Below are 24,335 nucleotides of genomic sequence, written 5' to 3'. Positions count from 1 at the left end.
TTCATTTGATAACCAGTTCCATTAGCCTCTTGAACTATTTTGTTGTCCTTTTCTGAAATTATTCTTCTCTGCTAATGCATCTTTGTATCAACAAAGCACTGAAAACTGGATATCCAGGTGCCAAGTTCTCCATCCCTTGCTCTGAGCTGCAAATAGAAATTATTCCGGGGCTGTTTAAAAAGTTTAGAGTTTAAAAAGCTACGACGTGGGAGACCAGGATTCGAATCCCCACACAGCCATGAAGCTCACTGGGTGACCTTGGGCCACTCACTGCCTCTCAGCCCCAGAGGAAGGAAATGGTAAACCCCCTTGGAATACCGCTTACCATGAAAACCCTATTCGTAGGGTCGCCATAAGTTGGAATCGACTTGAAGACAGTCCATTTCCATTTAGCATGGGTAGCACCAGAGTGCAAGGTGGCCAGAGTGAAGAAAACATAAGAAATGCTGTTTTGAGGATGTGGGTCACTGGTTGTAATGGGAAAATGCAGCTTTATCCCAAAGACATTCTACAAGGCAAAGCCTTTCCTTATCAGACTAGAGTCCACTGAGCTATGCAGGCTTCAAAATTTGGGATAGAGTGCCAAAGCTTTGAGCTTGGTTCCAAAGTAAGACAGCTCAATTGCAAATGTTGAAGAGCTACAGATGCAACTGAACTATGTGGGAAAAGGCTACCTCCCTGGGCACCAGCCTTTATTGTAGCAGGAGACTCTGATAGAGGTGAAGGGCTCTTATATGTCTTGCAAGCAAGCCCAGCCAAGAAGTGGAGGATTACTCTTCTCAGAATTGAAGGGGGTTGGACTTGATGGCCTTATAGGCCCCTTCCAACTCTGCTATTCTATGATTCTATGAAGGCCAGTCTAAGACATTTGGCTGCTTGAAGGAGAGACCCAAAGCCATGCCCCTACTCGGGCTAACATTTCAAAAAGCTTTGCTGCACCCTTTAGTCACCAGCTCCTGCCATCATCTATCCATCTCCATTCAGTATCCCGCTTGAAGCAAGTCACTTTGCCTTGCTTTATGGCAAGGCTGGCTCTCCCTTCTCACCCAGATATCCTAGTAGAACAGAGGCAGCCAACATGGTGTCCACCCGATGATGTTGGACTACAACTCCCATCATCCATGAATCTTGGCCATGCTGGCTGGGGCTGATGGGCATTATAGCCCAAGAACATCTGGAGGGCACCCCATTGACTATCCCCTGTCCTAAAAGGAAAGGAGGTGGGAACAAACTGAAGTATATAAAGAGAAGGCAATTCCTCTTCTTCATTGATGCATCCTGGACTAAAGGCCCGTTTCCATCCTCCTGAACAGGGTGTTTTCAGCCTCTCTGAAGGCTCACCATTTCAGTGTCTGTGCTGTACAAACCCCTATACCTCTTTTCACTTTTTTTGCTTGAGAGGTACAGTCAAAAATAGGGTGCACACCCATCCTGAAACAGAGATGCTGCTGCTGTCTTGGGTAGGGTGGCCAGTTATACATTGCAAAAAAGGGGTGGATTTATACCACCAAAAGAAATAACAGAGGCTTGAAATTTGCATAACATTTGCATATGGCAATTTGTAGTTGCAAATTTAGAAATAATTACTGTAATTCAAATATAAATACTAGACTTCTCACCGTAGTGGGGAAGGGACCAAGTGGCTTGTGTGTGCCGGCCCATTCTGCTGTCCAGTTGTTGCTAACTATCGATGGGCAATTTCCAGGCTCCTACTCTCCCTTTTTATAGTTCCTTATTTTTAAACCAAACTTGGACTGGGCAGCCTTCAAACATTCAAAATAGAGGACTGTTCTATATAAAGTAGGACACATGGACACCCTATAGAGTGGTGGCAGTGAGTAAAGTAGAATGGGGCCTGGTCCACTTTGCAGTCCTCAGCAGACCAATGAACACACAGGAATAAAGATATTCAAATGGATAATATGAATTTAAGCAAATGAGTCTGTAATTCCTATCACCATGGGTTCATTGCTCCCTCTTGCTGGCTTCTTGGGTCACTAGGCTGCACTGGTGCATTCAGACCCACTTGCTTGGACTCTGCTAGAGGTAGCCCTAAAGATAAGCAGGTGGAACTTCTTCTAAACAGACACCAGAAAAATGGGGTCAGCACCACTGGCAGGGAAGGAAGAAACGTCTTGTAACAGGGATATAAACATTATGAGAAAAAGCTTCACCACCTTGATTTCCTCATGTTAGGCTGCGGTTTAAGGCATAGGAGCAGGGAGAGGGGAAACGAATGGCAGACTGGGCTAAATGGAGTCACCAAGGAGCTCACATACCTACCAGAGAGGCTGCCTTATTTCTTAGTAGGGTGGACAGTCCTCAGCAGACCCTTGGGAGAGGCCCATAGCTCAGTAGCAGAGAGCCTGCTTTGCATGCAGAAGGTCCCAGGTTCAATCCCCATCATCTCTAGGTAGGGCTGTGGGAGAGACCCCTGCATGAAACCCTGGAGAGCTGCTGCCAGTCCGTGTAGACAGTACTGAGCTAGATGGACCAATGGATCTGATTCAGGATAAGACAGCTTCCTATGTTCCTGTGCCACCTTCAAATTGAGTGTTCTCTGACAGCCCTTCAAAAGAGAGCACTGTCCCCTATAATGCAGGGCACACGGCCACCTGACATCTTAGAACTACAGACACAGAGGCATATATACAAGTTTGTCATTTTATTAGCCCTTTTTGACAACACTTGCTTTATCGCTTCACACACTCCTAGCTTTGTGTCTGCTCCCCCTCTATATTCTGCTTCCAAGGTCTCTCCCTCTGTTCAGTATCTGCCCAGTGGATTATCTTTTCCTCAGATGCTGTAGTTTGCAATTTCCCAAGTTGAATCTGTTTTTCTTTATTCTCTACTCATTCTCCTAATCCCTCTCTAAGTCCCTATGTATTATTTCTCTGCCGACACCGGTGTCCCAAAAGCCCACTATGGTCTTCGGTGGATTTCATTAAGATACGGTGCTTGTTCTGACTTCTAAGGTGGGAACACATGAACAGGCTGGCACTACTGCCAAGCTTCATCATGGGACCTCACTTTACCTCTCCATCTTACCTCAGGGTCTTTGATGTTTCATAAAAAAACTTCCCTTGGGGGGGGTCATTTAGCTATTACCCAGCCCTCACATTTCAAGCTGATCAGAAAGGACATTGATGCGTGTGTGTGTGTGTGACAGAGAGAGAGAGAGAGAGAGAGAGAGAGAGTCTCAAATGCTTTGCTAAAGGCCAATTCACTTTCAACATAACTGCATATTTATAAGCTCAGCCTCAGTGGTAGTGATTACAGCCATTGTGTTGGTCTGCTCCATTGTAACTGTTTGCTGTCTCTAACCCTCTTGGAAAGTCATGGTAACATGGGTGGAGTGTGACATCACCACTCTCTACATGCATTCATCTTTTTTGTGGCTGTGCTGTTCCTTCTTATATCATTGTCTCTTCTTCCTGCTCCCCCATCACCCTCATGGTTGTTTCAACAGGCTTTATTGTAACTTCTGAACTATCAGATAACACCCCAGAATGCCTTGTGTGGGAAAATATGAGTTATTGGTAGGTTGTGCTCAGCAAAGCTGCTCAGCCAATCAGAACTGAGTTTCCTGGAAGAACCAAATTTACTTTCAGTCAGGGCCAGCAGAGGACTTTTTGCTGCCTGAGGTGAGGTGCAGGATGGGATAATGACACATTCACACCTGTCCTCACATTCCATGTACAGAAGCCAACTGGACTGACAGTTGGATCTTCCTTTAGTGCTGGCAGTCAGACAATGTCCTCCATCACCGTCCCTGAAGGCAGCAGACTTGCTCAGGTAACGCAGGGCAGGCTGCTTGGTGCGCATAGCTTTGTCCTCCAAAACCTGGCTGCTGCTTCCAGCTTTCCAGCATCTTCTACCAGAGGCAGATGTTTCACTCTACCTAACGGTAGGCCCATCCCTGCAAGTTTCAGCCACTCTAGAAAGGATTGTGTGAATTGTTGGTGACTGGAAGATCATGTGGATCATGTGCCTCCAATTTCATCTGAGCAGGTATTTCAACAGAGAACTGGTGCTCTCTCGAGGTATTTTCGAATATATATGTACCATCATGGAAAGGCAAATAGATGCAAATGCATGTGAAAGGCCACCTCCACCTGCATTCTTCCATATTGCTCATGCTCAGCCAAAAACAGTAATCTTCCTTGTTATATAAGGATGGTCTCAAGTTCTTGTCCTGGAAACCAGTGCTAGATCTGTTACCCCCAAAGTGTTTAAGGGTTTCTATTGTCCTGTTATTTTAGTAAGATATAAGCTTGGCTTGCAAAAGCTGTGTTAACATCAGGAAGCTTTCAAAGTATACATCCCATGAAATCTTCTGTGATTTGACAAGGAGCCACTGTTGACAACACCAGGAGTGAGTCTGGCTCCTCTGTATCACATGCATCTCAGTCTCTCCTGGGAGGTGTTCTATCCTTTCGGAAGGATGGAGGAAATGGACAAGGCTCCACCTCTTCCTTGTATAAATAAAATGCTGCTGAGCTCGCATCCTGGACAGCAGAACAACCAGATCCCAGAAGAAATGGTGACTTCATAGGCCGGTAACGTGTTTCCTTGCCAGCTGGGAAAGGAGCTTTCTATATCTCTGAAGGAATGGCTTGATTTTCCCCCTCCCCACACAATGACTTCCCCAGCTGTTGCCATCTTGGGGTGGGGAAATGATAGATTTCTGTCCCCAGGGGAAATATAGACTTCTCCTCCTCATTATGAGATCTACCTAGCAGTCAAGAACCTTTCTTTATGGGTGGGAGACTGCTTACTAAGTTCATAATATCTCTTCAAACATCATGTCAGTAAAGGGTTGAATAAAAACTCCTTTCAACTCTTAGCCTAGAACTAAATGCACTGGGATACGGTGTGAGTCAATCGACTTTGGACCTTTCCAGATACCCTCTCCCCCGCGCCAGCACCACTTACCCTGGTCTCTCAGGTCATAGCTCAACAGTCTAACCACTACACCACATTGGCTCTTGACTCACGACAATACCCGCAGGAAAACCATATTTTTATCAGCATCCATCCTGCAATATTGGGATGGTGGGTAAATGCAATTCCTCCCTTCCCCATACTAATGCGACTATTGGGAGCATAAGTACGGTGTGGATGGTAGTTGTGCCAAACGTTATAAGCACCTGTTGTTTAGTACCTATGACATCATGACTGTGATGACAGGAACCCCACTCTTACACACAGCTACTAGTGCCAGTTTGGGATGTCTGTTGCCCTGTCTTTCTGCCAATCCCATTTTGCTTTATTTTTCCGCTTAATTTCCCCACCCGTCCCTCTTTCAGAGAATAAGTATTTTCCCTTTGTAGCACTGGAATGCATATCGCCTTCAATATTTAAACAAAGAACCCCTCCTGTAGCAATCCTACCCTTCTATTTTGTTTAGAAAATACAGTACCATTGGTACTTAGATGGATGGAATGAATGCTAGTGATGTATTGAAGCGGGGGGAGGGGCTTTAAAAAAATGCCTTTAGAGAAGCCTTTGAAAACTAGTGTGCAGAGCCTGTAATCCATCCAGATCAGTTTTTCTTCTGTGTCCTGATTGGTCAGACCACACTGGTCCATCTATTTCAACAGGTTTCTGTATCAGTGGTTGATATCATATAATCTGAAAATAATGCCCTGCACAGATCTTACTTGTAAAACCCTCTTCTATTACTTATTCAATTTCCCTATACTGTCTCAAGCACACACACATCGCTAAATCCAGAATAACCTGAACAGACAGATTGCAGGTTGTCTGCTGATCTGCAGTATTAAACAGATGGTTGCAAGATTCTGATTGCTTATTTTGAATTAATTTACAACAAACATCAGTTGGTTCACTCTTTCGTTATTCAAAAATTGCCCCTCTACATTTTAAGGGGCAGTCTCTCCTCTTATTTATCCCTTTAATCTGTTTAGGGTGCAGTCCTATACACACTTACCAGGGCATAAGTTCCACTGAAAGTCAAGGAGTTTACTTCTGAGTAGACACATCTAAGATCCTACTGTTAAGTACACTTTTGTTAACAGTCAGTATGACTAAGGCTGCAATCCTAACCCCCTTACTCTGCTGAGAGTAAGCTCCATGGATTCAGTAGGACTTACTTTTGAGTAAACATGTTAGGCTTGCGATATAAAGTGTAAACTTTTTTTCCTCTTTCAGTGAACACTTTTGGGACTTTTACATAATCCTATATTAATCTGTGGGGTTTGTTGTACTTTCATTTCCATTGAAATAATGGGATTTTAGTCATTAGTAACATGTCCCATTGATTTCAATGGGACCCAAATTCAACTAACTTGATAAAGTTCCAGTCCTGTGTCTTTCAACCCCTCAGATTTATTCATTCAGCATTTTCTCCACAGCCACAATTTAAAAGGAGCCTATTTTTCATCCTTTGTGACTGGATGAACAAAAGATGATTAAAATGTGTTGAGATGTAAATTGTCTTGTCTGTGCTATGTGGTCTTCCAAATGCCTCCTAGGATTTGGGAGTAGGGCAGCAGTGGCTTCATTAGTTCTTCAATTATAGTTAGTCTCCCCAATGCTCAGACATGAAAGTAACATGACCAGATTTGTGGAGTTAGGTTTATTTGAAGCAGTTTAACTGTGGCACTTGGTAAAGAGCTTGTTTTTCTGACATTCATTAGGTGTCTTATATATGCTAGCTAGCCCATATTGGATTGTTGTTGTTGTTGTTGGATGATGATTTCTTAGGTCCAAATCTAACACAGATTTTGGCATTCTTAACTCGGATTGTGGCCTTAGATTGAATTGTGGCCTGATGTGTGTACATAGATATTTAAGGATGCATGTCTGTTATTCACACTTTACCTGTTTGTTACAGGAAACACAGGGGCATGTGCATTGCTAGGAGATGGCCCAGGGGGTCTGAGTCCTAGTTTTATTCCAGAGCCCAAGATTTCCTGCCCCATTCCCTCCCTTTTAAAAAATCTTTGCATATAATGCAGTTGGGCCGGTGTACAGCAACTGTAAAAAAAGTAAATTCCATGCTAGGTATCCTTAGGAAAGGTATTGAAAACAAAACTGCTATCATAATGCCATTGCACAAAACTATAGTGCAACCACATTTGGAATACTCTGTACAGTTCTGGTCACCTCACCTCAGAAAGGATATTGTAGAATTGGAAAAGGTTCAAAAAAGGGGAACCAAGATGATCAAGGGGCTGGAGCGACTTCCCTATGAGGAAAGGTTGCAGCATTTGAGGCTTTTTAGTGTAGAGGAAAGGCAAGTGAGAGGTGACATGATAGAAATTTATAAAGTTATGCATGGCATGGAAAGAGTAGATAGAGAGACATTTTTCTCCCTCTCTCATAGCACTAGTGGACATCCAATGAAGCTAAACGCTGGAAGAATCAGGACAGACAAAAGTACTTCTTCACACAGTGCATAGTTAAGCTATGGGACTGGCTCCCAGAGGAGGCAGTGATGGCCACCAACATGGACGGCTTTAAAAGAGGATTAGATACATTTATGGAGGATGATGGTGTCAAAGGCTACTAGCCACCATGGCTATGCTCTGCCTCCACAGCTGGAGGAAGTATGCTTCTGAATAGAAGTTGCTGGAAACAGCAGTGGAGGAGAGTGCTCTCATGATCAGATTTGTGGGCTTCCCATGGACATCTGCTTGGCCATCGCTGCTGGACTAGATGGGCCATTGGCCTGATACAGCAGGCGTTTCTCATGTTCTGTGCCACTCAGCACAGTGCTGCCAAGACTCAAGCCACCTGCCCTCTTAATTTCCCAGAGGCATGTATACATATAAATCAGCTTATGCAAACGTTATGTGAATTTGTGTCATGGATCTGTACCCTTTAAATATCTAGCAACCTATATGTAACGCTGGTATTCCTGTGGTAAACATACTTACGAGAGTAAAAGTATAGAATTATTGTATGATAGAAAACTCCGTGAGTCTGAAGTAATAAAATAAGGGCCTCTCCAGAGGAACTATTTATTGAACATTCTTCCCTATAAGCTTGCACAAAACTTACGCAGTGGTGAAACTGTCTGGTCTTTGTTCAGCATTTGTTCTGATTTATTTATTACATTTATTTATAAAAAGTATTTCTATACTGCCCTCTCACAAATTACCAGGGCAGTACACTGCACAGCACTATAAAACCATTTAAAAATCATGAAAAACAGTAATGAGCAATCATTAAGATGACTGGGTGCTCAAGAAAAATTTATATAACTGCAGAGGCCTGTCGGCATAAAGCCATCTTCAAGAGATGTCTGAAAGTCAAAAGTAAGGAAGCCTGCCGAATCTCTGCTGGAAGAGTGTTCCATAGCATGGGACTGGCAACACTACATTTGTTTCCCAGGGCAGTTGTAGGGCAATGAACATCACCCTGCATTCATCCTGATATGCTTGTAGGGTGTTTTACACATCTTTCTGGTAATCATTTGTCCATCCCACACTTTTCCATGTATTGCCCAGTCACTTTCCAAACCACAAAAAGTACGGGTTTATTTAAAAAGTAGATTTGTTGCACTAGGGTGAAACACTTAAAGCTAAAGTTCCACTTAAAGCTAAAGTTCCAGCATGCGCTTGATTCCCCCCCACAAATATCAACAGGCTGGAGCCAACCCAGCTCTCTCTGCAGACGACTGTGTTCTGTGTGGCTGTCTTTCCCAATGGTCATCGTGCCCCAGGCCTTCCTTTCTGTCAGTTGCAAATACTACCTTCTACTTTCCTTTCCTGCTGAGGAGCTGCGCCCTCTGTACTGAACTTATAAGAGCACACACTACTTCAGTGGGGCGGGGTGTGCCATTCCCTGTTCCTGTCTGAGTGGAGTCTGATTTTCCAGCTCCTCTTTCCTTTCATTGTTCTCTAGCCTGTGTCGTACTTTGAAAAGACCTGGATGTTCCTTCCTGTTCTGCTTTGGGATCTACCGTGGCCCATTGCTCCCTGCAGAGGGATGGCAGAGAGATGCTGGGCTGCCTGAGATCCAGCTGCTTTCCCAATATTTTTGGTAACAGTTCCCCTGGGGATATCTCTGTGTGTGGGGGGGGAGAGAGAGAGAGCATCCCATCTTCTCTCTTCCTGCTCCACTACCCCTCTCCTTCACAATTATTAGGCTTTGCAGAAGGTGCTGATGGAGAGTGAATCACATGGAGCAGCCTGCTGACATCTGTCTGTCCCCCCCCATCTTTAAAAACTTGATTCAGGTTGACTGGTCCCAACCCCCCTCCCCCATGAAAGCTGAAGGAGAAACAGGAATCACTCAGTAACATTACATCCTTTGTTAAGTCTTGTGGTGTAGTGGTTAAGGTGTTGGACTGCGACCTGGGAGACCACGGTTTGAATCCCCACACAGCCATGAAGCTCACTGGGTGACCTTGGGCCAGTCACTGCCTCTCAGCCTCATGAAAACCCTATTCATAGGGTCGCCATAAGTCGGAATCGACTTGAAGGCAGTACATTTACATTTTAAGCCTTTCTTGTAGTCAAGCAGCAAGTGTTCTATGTGGGTTCCTCTGGTCACCAACTGCTCCTCCTTCCCCACCACTTTTGAAAGCTTAGATAACAGAAAACAAATTTATCCATGCTCATAAATAATTTATGAAACATAGTACACAGATTATAGTTTATGTAAATATCTTGGACCAGGGAGGGAGGGAATTGTGGTGAACCGACTGGAACAGTAACTGTGTTCACAAAAACAAAGCATTCAGCAAGTTTTATTTATTTTATAATATTAGATTTATATTAAATTTATTGTCTCTGGTGCTATGCCAGTTTTGGTACAGTATGTCCACAAAGATGCAGATCTCCACTGAATTCTTTGTCCTACCCTAAAATATGATCATATAGGATATCCTTACTCTAGATGTGGTATTATATTAATAACCTGATAGGTAGTAGGTAGGAGCAGTATATCTGCACCGCGTACTCTTGAGTTTTTTATCTTGGTATCATCGCAGCATCCTGGAACATAGTATATCAGCCTAGATCATTGGGTTAGGACTGGAGATACCCAACTTATTATTACTATTGTTTTTTTTTCTGGTTCTCTTAAGTCACCTAACTGAGAATAAAATGGGGAAGAATCATGTACATCACCACTTTATTATCCTTGGAAGAAAAACAGTAAATATATTAGGGTTGCCAGGCTCAGGGCCTGAGACTGATCCTGTATCTTTAGGAGAAGAGAAAATCAGCCCAAGTGCAGGTGTTCTTGCAACACTGTAATGGGAAAAACCACAAGGTGAAATTCTCCCTTCCCCCTGCACAACTTTTAAAGATACAGAAGACCTCTTGGTTGCCAGGTCCAGCCTCCAAGAGGTCTTCTGTATTGTTAAAAGTTGTGCAGGGGGAAGGGAGAATTCCACCTTGTGGTTTTTCCCATTACAGTGTGCAAGAACACCTGCACTTGGCTGACTTTCTCATCTCCTAAAGATACAGGATCAGGATCAGCCCCTGAGCCTGGCAACTCTAATATATATGGGTGGATCGGTGAGTGGGTTGTAGCAGTAAGGTGGACATTCCATCAGCTCAAGGATTTATCATTGTGCAATGGAATGTTCTCCCCCTCTCCTCCCCTGTGCCCCCCCTAAATCTGTTCTGGGCATTCCCCAGACTTCTGGAGCAGATTTGGAGACAGTGCAACATGCACCCAGGGGTAAGTGGGGGGATGTCCCGTTGGCACACATTGTTGATTTTAATACACTTCTGCACAGCTAGCACTTCAAATCTTTTCTGGGTCCTTTTCTTTAGCACAGAGAGAGATGACCATTTGATTAACACAATACGTGCAGCCGGTTTTCTTCTGTCAAATATTTGATTTGGAGTTGTCAATCATATGAAGGTTGTTTCTTTCCTTGATGCTATCTTGCCTCTTCTGTATTCAATGTTTTGCTAAGTGTTGCTCTCTTCACATCTTTCTTGTTCCCCTTCCCGCCATGCCACGCTATACTCTTTTGCACACCTGCAGCAACCTCAAAGTACCGTAATGAGGCAATCTGCAATGCTGCTTTGCCTTCAAGCAATTAATTAATTATGTAATTAAAGTCAATATTACAGTATCTCTTCACAGGTGATATTTGAGTATACTTAATTAAGAGTTGCCTTTGAATATAAATACATGTAGATCTCTTTGTTGTGGTAGCTGGGGGTAGGGAGAAGAGGGGGAATTAGCTGTAACGCCTTGCTGAATCAAGAAAACACATGCGGCTTTACAACCCTGCCATCAGCACTGAGCACCCCAGTCAGAGCTACTAAAATCAGGTCTCAATCTGTGTTTATTGAAGTGGCTAAGTGTACAGATTCATGGATGAATTACTGTAGCCCTGAGGTGACTACAGTTCAGATTCTCCTGGAAGATAATGAGGGGGTAGGGCGGAGGGAAAAATAAGACTGTGCTGCAATCATTTTGAACGTCTTCCTCTTCAGCCCTTGTTTTGCATGCCTCTCGCTGTGGACAAGTGGCACGTAGCTGCAGGTATGGCCTGGGCAAGATTGAAAGGAACTCACTCCAGCAGCTAGTTTATTGGGCCAATAGAGCCACCTCCTCTTCTTCCCCCCCCCCTGCCCGCCCATCTGTTTGCCCAGAGCCTGTGTGAGCTGGAGTGGTTGGTACTCATAAAGGTCATCAGCAAAGACACGTGCCCTTTCTCATGAAACCTTTTGAATTAACTGCTTCCTGACAGCTAGGGTTGCCAGGCTCAGGGCCTGAGAATGATTCTGTATCGTTACAAGTTGTGCAGGAGGAAGGGAGAATTTCACCTTGTGGTTTTTCCCATTACAGTGTTGCAAGAAAACCTGCACTTGGCTGAATTTTCTCTTCTTTTAAAGATACAGGATCATTCTCAGGCCCTGAGCCTGGCAACCCTACTGACAGCTGGTGCCGTCCCTGCTGCTCCTGCTCCATAGATACACAAGTCAGCAACAACTCAGACTCAAGTGACTGTTGGTAAATACATAGAAACATAGGAAGCGGGAAACATAGGATGGTCCATTTAGCCCCAGTGTTGTCTATACTGACTGGCAGCAGCTGTCCAGGGTTTCAGATAGGAGGCTTTCCCAGCCCTCTGGAGAAGTCTGGGATTGAACCAGGTACGATTGAGCTATAGGACTTCCCACGAATACCACTGCATTGCCAGATCAGGGTGTCTTGGAGATGGGAAACAGCATGCGCTGTCCAGGACAACCACTAAGCACTGGATCTCGTCAAGTTTGCATTTTATTATATACGTACGTACTATGCTTATATCCTGCCTTTCCTCCAAGCTGTTTGTTGGAGTGTACATGGTTCTCTCTCTTCCCACTTTATCTTCACAACAACCCAGTGAGGTAGATTACGCTGAGAGTTCGTGGCTGACCCAAGATCACCCGATGAGCTTCATGACTGAGTAGGGATTCAAATCTGGATCTCCTAATATGACACTGTTATAACCACACCAGTTTTCATGTAGATCTCAGTGTGTTTTTCCTCTGACAAAAACAGAGTGAACAGAGCCAAAGGAAATCAGAGCTTCTTTGCTGTTAATTCTTGTATGCAGAAAGGGGGATTTCAGCAGGTGAAACTTTTTCCCATCCCTGCATGACTAATTGAAACCCCCTTTTTCTGTGTGATTCTTAAAGATACAGAAACTTCATTAAACTGATATTACCATTTAGAGAAGGTGGACTCAGAATGCATCACAAGCCCATTGCACATGTTCCATTGGAGGACCAGCTGATCTGTGGCTGAAACTGCTGGAGTAGAGTTGTGTACATCTCCCAAAGACTTAGTGAATTTTTCACCAACCAATCTTGGCTGGGGCTGATGGAAGTTTTAGTCCAAAACATGTGGAGAGTGGCAGGTTGACAAAGGCTGGACAAGATGACCTTCAGCAGACATGTTTGGGGAATGGGACTCTTAATATCACCATGCCGCACCAAGACTGTGGCTGTGCTATCAGCAGCCTGTTGTTTTAGAAGGCAAGATGTTCCATAGCCTGTTCAGTTAGGAATGGAGACCAATCTAGTACCAGAGTAGTTGCTGCAGACTCCATGCAGGCCCAGAGACAGAGATCTTCCAGAACCTGCAGCATCGCCTGCATGGTTAGTTGTGCACTAGCACTCATCATTTGATGTTAAAAAAAACACAAATTAAGCTTTCCAGTCTTTCAAACACCCACTTTAGCACCCCTGGTTGCAGGAATACTGGGGAAATGCTGCTTGCCCCTCTCTATAGCCCTCTACATTTGTGTATGCACCAAACATACCTGGTTTGGAACAAAATCCACACAGGAGGTGTTAAGCCAGCAGTGTCCCACAATGGTTTGCAATCAAAAACAAAAGGACTGGATGACTTAGGCTTGCTGTGCTTATTACCATCCCAGGCTCCAGAGAAGGCAGATAGAAGAAAAGGAGAGAATGGGGAATACATAGGCCCTGGACATGCTTGAAGACAGGGATGTCCCATCATCCCTGGCTATTGGCCATGTTGGCTAGGGCAGAAGAGAGTTGAAATCCAAAAACATCTGGAGGGCACAGTTTGCCCGTTTTTGCTTGAAGATCCCAGGGTTGCTTGAAGATCCCAGAAGGAGTCCTAGGGGGAAACAAAGTCCATAGGAAAAAATAGGGCTTTTCCCCTTTGACTATGACATGCAGTATTTTCAAGGGGCGTGCAGCCCACAGTGGATTCTGTAGTGATTGCAAGGGGTGGGAACATGTTAATGCTCTGCCTCCAGCCCAGGCAAGACAGGCATATTAAAAATAAGCCAGAGAGTTCAGGGAGGAGCTTGTAGATCAGCTAGGAATGGCCTGCACTGACACTCTTCAGAACCTCCTGCCAAGTTTTTTCCTGGCACACTCGTTACTCTTCTGGGAGCGCTGCCGTGTTTGTCTCTGGGATTGCTTGCAGCTCTCAATCCGTCTGAACTCCTCCCATGAGTCAAGTGTGGGCAGATTCACCCTGCCAGCCACCCTGATAAATCTGTCTTCAGAAAAGGCAGGAGCTGTTAACGTCTGCAAGGAGCCTCCGCCTGAGTTCTTGTCAGAGAGCAGAAACGTGGCCGGGGCTGGACTGCTTCTTTCCTAATCACACAAAGCATAGCGTGCCAGCCATGGGCAGGCCTTTTCCAAATGGCAGAACATTGTGCCCAAGCCGAACTTGACCCTGGTTTTCTCCTTATCTCCAGTGAAACTGTTATTAGTTAGTGGGGAAGAGAGAAACTGAAGGGCAGGGCCAGGGTATCTCTCCTCAGCACAGAATGGTATTTGTTTGGCACCAGCAACAGGCTAGTGTGGGGCATGGCAAGCAGATAGAAATGCGGAACTTTTGCAAATGTGTCTTAAGAAAAACACGTTCTCAGTTTGTCATCAAATATTTCAGTGGTGTGGATGTGTTTGCAACTCAGTAGCATCCAGTTTTCAGGAATGGATTCTGGTTGTTTTGCTCTCAAAAGAACTTTGCTCTCAGCTAGACTTGGATTCCTGCCCCCCCCCGCTAAGATCCTTCAACAATCTAAGCTCCTCCATCCCACCCCAAGACACTACCCACCCTCAACAATGCTGTGCGTGGGCAGTGCCAGGTTAGCCTTTGGGGCAGTTGGCAGGAGTGGAGTGTGACTCACTGAGCTGAGCGTGCCTACGCAGCGCCAACCAACAGCCCATTTTGCCCTGCCTATATGCCACACAGTGTGAAGCAAAAACATGCCTGCCTTTGGCAACGAAGCAATACTGTGAGAGAGGAGGTAAATAAGAGTTCGCCTTGGGAACTTGGGCAAAGTGCACGTGGCAATCTGTGGGCAAACGAGGGCATAGCCCAACTGCCAACACTGTAACACCTGGGCACAGCTCTTCCATGATGATAGAGAAACATGAACTACTACAAAAGCTCAGCAGCTGTGGGAATCAAATGCAACTATCCAGAAATACAGAGAGGGAATGCTCTGCAGGCTTGATGGCAATGGGACATGCAGAGCAGGGAGTGCTTTTAGCACCAAGAGAACATCATGCAGAACCCCATCCCCCTGCCTGCAAGGAATGGCCTTTCTGGCCTCCACATCCATGTGGCTGCAACAACACTCAGAATTACAGCGTCGTTTGGGTTTGTGATATAGGCTCTAGAGCAGCCTTTCCCAACCAGTGTGCCTCCAGATGTTATTGGACCACAATTCCCATCTTTCCTGACCATTGGCAATGCTGGCTGAGGCTGATGGGAGTTGTGGTCCAACAGCATCTGGAGGCACACTGGTTGGGAAAGGCTGCTCTAGTGGCTTTCTCAGCATCCAAAGAATGTCAGACTTTGTTTTTAAAAAGAACAACACGAATTTAGCCCTTGTGGTTGCTAAAACATGAGGGTGGGGACAGTCAATGTTTTCTAAAAGCTACAGAAGGCAAATGTGGAGCTGGTTACACTTTCTTAGGCCCAGGACTTGGGCAGCCATGGGGTGGAGAGTCAAGGCCCCTTCCCAACCTCCATTCAACTGGCATGCTGTTAAGGTCCATTTCTTTAACTGCTGCAGCCTCCACATCCTCTTTAACCTCTGAGTTGGCAACTAAGGGTGTGAGGGAGTTCCTCTCAGAGTCAGTGTGGCAAAATGGTTAGAGTGATTAGGACCTAGGAGACCAGGGTTCAAATCCTCACTCAGCCATGAAGCTCCCTGGATGACCTTGGGCCAGTTACTGTGTCTCAGCCTAACCTACCTCACAGGGTTGTTGTGAGGATAAAATTGGGAGGTGGAGGACCAAATGTTCTTTGGAGGAAAGGTGAGATATAAATGCAATACATAAACACATATTTTCATCCCACCTTTCAGCGCAAGTGCGCTGAGGGTGGCTACTATATCCAACCCTTCCCCCCACTCCATTTATTTTCACAGTCCTGTGATGTAGGTCAAGCTGAGTGATAATGACTTTCTCACGGTCACCCAGTGAACTTCATGGCTGAGTGGGGATTTGAACCTGGGTTTCCACAGTGCTAGGCTGGTACCTTAACCACTACACCACACACTGGCTTTCAACTTCCTGTTGCTGTTCTGTTCCCTAACATACTCTCTCCCCAAATGCAATGTTGTTTACCCCTCCCTCTCATCCACTGTTTGAGTCTTTACAAAAAAAAAGAAAGCTTCTTCAATCATATTTAATATATGAAAATTGGCAATAAAATCCTATGCATTTCTACTCAGAAGTAAGCCCCATCAGCCTTACTCACAGGTAAGTGTATATATGATAGATGGGGAACCTATGGCCATCTGGATGCTGTTGGACTCCAATTCCCATCAGCCCTAGCTAGCATAACCAATGACTAGGGATGATGGGAGCTAGAGTCCCACATCTGGAGGGCCACAGTTTCCTCATCCCTGGTGCATAAAACTGCAGCTTTTGCAAACATACCTAATTGATTTATTGCAAATTCTGGTTTTCTGACCCCAGAATTGGCTTTTTGGAAGAGCCCATTGCCTCTATATCCAAAGGGTGCTATATGGATGTCAGTAAAAGCCGGGCCAGAATAATTGCAGAATAGTCCCCATTCCCCACCAGCTGTCATTTTCCCCTGTCATATGTCACCATTTGATGGTTACAATACAAGACCCATCTCCCCATATGAAGCTGGTATACACTGGAATACTGTACCACAGTCACAGCAAGCAAGAGTATAATCCACCATATGCAGATGCACTGGACAGTTTGGGATTCCTGTTAGGCTTCTGGACTTTGGATGTGTATGATTTCTTTTTCTTGGCTTTCAGCCTGATGCTTTCTGACCAAGAGGGAATCTGGCTTGGATAGGGTTCAGACAGAGCTGGATAACTCGCTTTGGGAAGCTCGAGGCAACCAGCTGAGCCCTATGACGTCCCTTTTAAAGGGCAGGCCACCACATCACAGAACCCTGTGGGTCACTCACCGGAACACACATACAAGCCTCAAGCTCTGGAGCTGCTTCCCAGCGAGAGGCCAGCCTGGCCTTGTGGTCTTAGAGGGCAGCACCACACCTCTCAAATAGCAGAGCTGGGGGGAAATAACACGGTCAACAAAAGGCCCACACTGTGGCTCCTTGCCCCACACCCCAAAATATCTTTGTGGGAATCTGTTCATCACAGCAAGGTTTCAGACAGAGGAGGTCAGTGGGAGAGTAAAAGGGAGTATGTCTTGTTGTCCTGGGCCCTTCTCCTTGTGTTGTGGGGAACAGGGCAATAGAGAGTTTGGAAGTAAAAAGAAGGATGTGAACAACAGGAATGGTGTAGTGGTTAGAGTGACAAACTAGGACCTGGGAGACCAGAGTTCAAATCCCCACTCAGTCATGAAGCCCACTAGGCGAACGTGGGCCAGTCACTGCCTCTCAGCTTAATCTACTTCACAGGGTTGTTGGGACTGAGGATAAAATGGAGAGGGGGAGAACTTCGGCCACCTTGAGCTCCTTGGAAGAAAGGTGGTACATAAAGATAACAATTAATTACAGGCTGGAAGGGGTTGGTATGTGAAGAATAGCTTTCAGAGCCACAAATGTTTTTCTCCCTCATTTGAGCAGACATGAATTTCCACCAGAATAATTGTCCTTCAGACTTTTTGAGCTGGGCTCTGTCTCTCTTATTCTTTCTCTCTTGCTCACTCTTACGCACACACCTTTTATGGGTCCCTATTCTTAGCAATCTCTAATAGAGCATTCTTTAAATATACAACAGCACTTTACATTCTTAATTTTGTTCACTGAGGTCATTACTGTGCCGTAAAATTTCCATTTTACAGATTGGGCAACTGAGACAGAGAGACCACCCAGTGAGTTCAGGACTGAGCAGGGTTTTGATTCCAGCTCTCCAAGAGCAATTGGCTGAATTGCACAAGAACCCCCATAGCATATAAGCCACTGCTGAGACTGAATTCTGAAGTTCTGAAGCCTGGAAACAGACTTTCCTTTGCCCGCCTCCCCTGCCAATCCCAGTTAAATCCTTTGGCTGAAAGAATGTGAGAACAAATCCTCCTTGACTAGGAGGTTTGAAAGAGGGAAGCTAGGCCCTCCCTTTTTTTAACCCCCCCTTCCTACGTATCTGGAGCAGGGTGAGGAGGAGGAGTGGGAGGTGGACTCTCCACCATGGCCAGGCTGCGCTCCATGTCCTTGCTATTGTTGCAGACCATGACATCACTGTCCTTGGAGTTTCTTGAGCTCTTCGTCTGTTGTAAAGCAATGAAAGACAGATGGCAGTGGTGCTGGTGGGGGGAGAGACTGAGGCTTAGAAACCCAAAGATTCTTTTTCATATCTTTTGTGAGTCTGGCCCCTCTAGTTGGGAAAGGATCAAGCAGGCTATTGATCTGCCATTACAAATAACAAATTCATGAAGGATATGGCAGCGGCCCCTATTACCCACGATAGCTCAACAGAACCTCCATGTTCAGAGGCATTATACCTCTGAATAACTGATGATGGGGGACAAACAACAAGTTTTGGCCAGTATTTTCATGGCCTGATTGAAAATTTCCAAAGGTACCTGTCTGGCTGCTGTTGGAAGCAGAAGGTTAAACTGCTGGACAAATCTTGATCTTCTTGTGCAGCAGCTCCATGTCACTGTATGTTATGCATCTGATCCAAGCTCTCAAACAACCTCTGCTGCATGTTCTAAAACAGCTGTGCTCAGTACCGGATTTAGGAGCAAGCCAAGTAAACCATGGCTTAGGGCCTCACATTTTGAGGGGCCTCTAAATATGTTGGAGAACACTAAGATGTTTTATCATTGAAAGGGCCTCAGCAGCATCTCTTTATCTGGCCCTGGCTACGCTGCAGAGGTTTGCAGAATCTGCAGTGTGAGGTTAAGCCTCCTTTTGTACTGGGTTCCCCCATATCCATATCTGGCTCTTTCTTTCTTGGCTCTCCTTTGGCTGTTACTAGCTGTACTGGGAGGGGGAAATATGTGAGGCTGTACTTGCCATGTAACCCACTTTTTGTGCTCACACGAGAGTATTGGAAAAGGAAGGGGGAAGCACACGTGTGCTCTCTACTTGTTCCTTTTTCTCCATCCCTTTCAAATAAAAGGTACATGGCAGGTAGGTACCTTGGGAATGCATACATCCACGTGCACACACTTTTGTTTAAGGGATGGAGTCGTTGAATAGGGTACGCTTCCCTACACTTCAGGTTATTTGTTTATTTATTTGATTTATATCCTGCCTTTCTCCCAGTAGGAGCCCAGGGCGGCAAACAAAAGCACTAAAAGCACTTTAAAACATCATAAAAACAGACTTCAAAATATATGAAAACACAACAACCATTAAAAACCTATTAAAACAAAACATCTTGAAAACATATTTTAAAAAAGCTTTAAAAACATTTTTAAAAAGGAGGTTTAAAAATATATTAAAAAGCAATTCCAACACAGACACAGACTGGGATAAGGTCTCTACTTAAAAGGCCTGTTGAAAGAGGAAGGTCTTCAGTAAGCACTGAAAAGATAACAGAGATGGAGTTAGATTACAAGATAACCGGTTAGATTGGGCGAGCCTCCCGATTGTATTTGAGAAAAGTTAGGCTCTTTGTCAGAGGTTTGCGGCTGGGACCCTTCTCTGTGCCAAACTCCCACTGCTTCTATAAAGCCTTGAAAACGTACCTCCACCTCCTTGATGTGCTACTGTAGGGAGTCCATCAACCTGTGGATGATGCCTTTGAATTTTGGAACAGGCTCAGTATAGCATTGCCAACCATGCCTTTAATAGTTGTGCATAAGGGAGAATTTTTAACAGGCTCAGCTTCCCTATCCACCCCCACCCCCTAGAAGTGAGACCTACCAGTTCACACACACACCCTTCTGTGCTGTTTTTAAATACAAAGCCAGACTGTTGGTGAACCCCACCCTTCAAGTTGGACTGTTGCTCTTATTTTTTTTATGGAGTGCCTCTTGGGCAGGTTGATATGACTGTGGGGACTCCATGGTGAGAGGAAGGAGGACCAGGGTGGGAGGATGTGCAGTTCCACCCATCCTTGGGTGGGAGATAGCAACTTGGGTGAGAGCCAGATTGCTGTCTAGGACACTAGGACACCTGTGTGATTACTGGGTGGGATTACTGCTTTGATATTATATATGGTTCTGTCATTGAATGGTGTCATTGTCTCCTTGCAGTATGTTTTTAGTAGAGTGAAAGGAGGGATTGGTCATAGTGGTTGGTGATTGGGAGATATTGAAATGGTTTGTTGGATGGTGTGCTTATGGATGTTCATGAGGTGTGGGAGTAGAATGGGATGAGGAGAGGATATTGCATGATTTGTATAGTTGTAAGACAGAACTGAGGTGTGATATATGGGTGGCTGTTGCATACTGTGAGTTGTCAGGATGTGCTTTGGCAAGAGAGAGGGTGAAATGGATCCCTGACTCTTAACATGTTTTCAAAATGTGATGCTGTGTTTTAGCTTTTGGTGGATTTTATATTGTATTGTAGTTTTGTATTATATTTTAGTTTTTCAGTTTCCTTGCTTGTCATATAGTATTTGTTATTTATGTAAACTGCTTAGAGTCTGTTTTAGTATTAAGCACAGTGTATAAATACAATCATGAAAGCCAGTGTGGTGTAGTGGTTAAGGTGTTGGACTAGGGTTCGAATCCCCACACAGCCATGAAGCTCACTTGGTGACCTTGGGCCAGTCACTGCCTCTCAGCCTCAGAGGACGGCAATGGTAAACCCCCTCTGAACATCGCTTACCATGAAAACCCTATTCATTGGGTAGCCATAAGTCGGAATCAACTTGAAGGTAGTCCATAAATACAATGAAGTAAATAAAATATGGGAAATCCGGGGGGGGGACCAGAACCAGTACAGGTCTCGTGATCCTTACACTGCAGCATCATTGGACTTTCAGTACACGGCTCTGTGTGCAAAAGGAGACCATGTGATGCATCATTGTATCTCCCCTCCCTGCCCCTCTTTCAACCTCCCATAGGTTGGAATCGGATGTGTTCTGACGGTAATAATTGCGGGGTAAAAAATGACACCACAAATTATTAGCGTTTCTGCCACTGGAGGGAGCCCTTGCAATCTTGTTGCAAGAAGCCTGTCTATAGTGTTTCCTCGAACTGGGATGCCTCGTCCCTGAAATATGTGGCCAGTCATCATTTAGGGACCAGAAGCCAACCTTGTAGATTCAATAGGGACACACTGGTTGCATATTGACAGTGCAAGCTTTTGCATCTCTGTTCAGAAGGAAGCCCCATTCAGTTCAAGGTAAGTGTGTTTGGATTGCAGCCTTCAACTTCATTTTGAGCAAGTTTAACAATAGGAGGAGAGGGAGTGGCAGCAGGCAGGTTATTTTTACATCAGTGAGCCTCTCACATTTGCAGTTGTCCATCTCTCCTCAGCCTATTGTGCGAAGCTGGGTTTTGCTTGTTTGTTTTTCCTTTCCAAAGCTTCTCATACTGGGGCTGAGAGCTTGACAGTCAGTGGCACACTCTCCCACCCTAATTTCCTGGCCATTCAGTCCCGTCATTCTTCTGCTTTGTTCCATGTGTTCTACCCTGATGGAAATCGATGCCACAAGATCTTCTGTTGAAGGATATGGCAACACGGAACGAGAGAGATGTTATCTCTGTTCAAGAAATGTTCTCAGTATTTGATGTGCTCCCTGTCCAATGATAAAATGTGGGTGTGACAACTAGGATGAACATATCAAAAGAGGATAGGACTCTTGCACCTTTAATAGGCCAGTAGAAGGGGGAATTTCAACCGGTGTAGCTTATGCAAGATAAAGCTGCTAAAATTCTCTCTCCTACCCACCTATTAAAAGTGAAGGGCTCTGTTCTCTTTTGTATCTTGCCACCCTACTCTGCAGTGTGCTGAGAAGCAATCAGGAGCAAATGTAGTTGTTTTAGCAGAAGAGTAAGCTGTTCCCTTAAAAATTTATTGTATTTTGAACCAATTGAAATATCCAAGTAGTCTCCAAAAGGAACAGTGTAGAGTGCATTCAGGTAGTCACCAGCTTATTAAGTATTGCAACAGGCATATTGTTGTTCACTACTTTAAACTTTGCAAGAGTTTGTGTGCAAGTCCGTTAATATTAGCATATATTGACAGTGCTGCATAACAACAACGAAATTTTTAAAGCTACAGCTTAGCTCTTTACAAAAATGCAGTACTATATGTCCTATTTTTGCCTTCATCATCTTTGTAGAAATTTGTTCAGAATAAATGTAATAATTAAAATAGCTGATCTTGGTTTTTGTTTTGTTTCACCCAGCCTTGGCCGAGTCATTATTTCCATGTTAACTGATCCCTCAGGACCGGTGCAAGAATAATACAAATTATAAAGCGATTTGAATACTGAAAAAATGCATTTTATAATATAAAATAATATTTATAATATATTTTATCGACACTAGGTGCTATCCTTAGATTAAAAAAACCAAACACTACCCAATAATATTTATTATTTCTATAATTCTATAAATAACCATTTATATAACTTTATGTTTTTCATTCTTTTTAAAAGCCTTTCCTCCTCTCCAACCCCTTTTGAAAATTTCCCCCATTCCTCTCTCATTATATAAGGTCCTTGGAGTCATGGCATCTGGGTTCTGCCCTCAGATCTCTCCGCTAGACTTTTTTTCCTCTGAGATTTGAAGCAAACCATTTCATCTCTCCCCCCGCCCCCTGTCCCAATTAACCCATCAGTAAAATGAGGGCAAGTTCTGTGCTTTACTTTTCCATGAGGGACTTACATTTTAACTCATTAATTCATGTTTTATCAAGGATTTCCTTGATGGAAGGTCTCAGAAAAACTGTAGGCCCAAATACAAACAACCCTTTTCTAATACTGCTGGAAGCATTTAAATGACCGAGTATTAGAGCAGGTTTCAAGAATGGTATCATCTGTAGTGATGTGGCCTTAGGATGGTGTAGCCCAGATGTGGGGCACCTTTGGCTCTCCAGATGTTCCTGAATTACAATTCCCAACAACCCCAGCCAATGGCCAGGGATGATGGGAGTTGTAGTAGTTCAGCCAACGTCTGGAGGGCCCAAGTTTCCCCACAGGCCCTACCCCAGCCCTGCCCTGGATCTTCTCACCTGTTTTTTCATATCAGATGTCCACTGTTGTATTGAATAACTAAAAATAAATAAGAAAGCTCTGCCATGTCCAAGGCTGCCCACTAATGTGCAGGGTTACTGTCTGTATTTGCTTGTTTTTCTGAGGCTCTCTGACTAACATCTGAATGACACACAGAAATTCTACAGGCACAGCGTTTCCACTGCTGCTTCTCTGTGCTACTGAAAGCTGCACTTGCTGAATATCTGCATCATGCCATGCCATCTCGAGGGTACCCAATTCTGAACTTACAAGATCTGAACAGGGTGGTTCATGACAGATGCTCTTGGAGGTCGCTGATTCATAGGGTTGCCATAAGTCGCAGTCGACTTGGAGGCACATAACAACAACAAAGTCATGCCACTTTTAAAGTGATTGCCAACCCAACATCTATACCTTGCAACCTTTTGCCACTCTCTTTGCTGACTCTCTCCTGATTACCTATTAGGCAGCTGATGGTTACAGGGTCTTCTCAGCCTTGGGCCATCTAGTTTCTTCATCCCCACCTTATCCAGCCAATATATCTGTTTGCTGTCTGGCTGAGGCAGCCTGCCTCTCACTCTGTTGCAGGGATGGCCAACGATGGCCCTCCAGATGTTGAATTACAACTCCTGTCTTCCTTGACCATTGGCTATGCTGCCTGGGGCTGATAGAAATTGGAGTCCAACAACATCTCGTGGGCCACAGGCTCCCCACCCATGCATTGTTGCTTCCCTCCCCTGAAAAAGCACATGAGGAAGGGATCTTAAGCAAGCCAATCACTCTGCTAGAAGCCTTCCTTTTTTAAAAATCTGGGCTCTTGTGCCTTTGACAGCTGGGTGCTGAGCAGAAATTCAGATGATGACACTTTTCCCTTGCATTCATATTATCCTTATAGCCAATCCTGCATACTGGCAAACCTATGTATTAGGATCCAGATTGCTTATATGAAAACCTTCCCCATATAAAACCTCCTCAGTTTTTACCACCTTGGTTGCATTGCAAAATATCAGCTCCATCTCTCTTTAATGCCTTGGATGTGCATGAATAGAAAGGGGGAAATTCCCATCTTGCTCAAAGGAACCCGAAGGAGCAAATCCCCTGTGGAAGGACAGGACCGGCACATGAATGACTGCAGAACATTTTGAAGATGAAAAAGTCCTTAAAAAAACTAATTATTCTTATTCTGTTTAGACCTCCCCACTGCCAAGCAGACAATGTCAGCCAAGTTTGTCACGCACATTGTGCAATCAGCTTCTTAAATGGTTTTGCATTAATACACCTATTTACAAAACATTTTGATTAGCCCAAGGAAAGCACAATT

The 24,335-nt window shown here is 44.6% G+C and overlaps 1 protein-coding gene across 6 annotated transcripts in view; it reads left to right on the top strand.

Annotated features, from left to right (window-relative positions):
* CASKIN2 (CASK interacting protein 2) overlaps positions 1-24,335 on the top strand; it is a 128,536-nt gene that overhangs the window by 57,125 nt on the left and 47,076 nt on the right. Inside the window, exon 1 of one of the 6 annotated variants that reach the window (XM_061616160.1) lies at positions 21,106-21,177. The exons of the other annotated variants lie outside the window; for them this stretch is intronic. The gene's annotated coding sequence lies outside the window, so the exon portion shown is untranslated. Of the gene's footprint in view, positions 1-21,105; positions 21,178-24,335 lie in introns of those variants that run through there. 6 annotated transcript variants of the gene reach the window in all.

This window comes from Rhineura floridana, chromosome 3 (genome assembly GCF_030035675.1).
Source record: "Rhineura floridana isolate rRhiFlo1 chromosome 3, rRhiFlo1.hap2, whole genome shotgun sequence".
NCBI lineage: Eukaryota > Metazoa > Chordata > Lepidosauria > Squamata > Rhineuridae > Rhineura > Rhineura floridana.
This window is presented reverse-complemented; position numbering and strand designations above follow the sequence as displayed.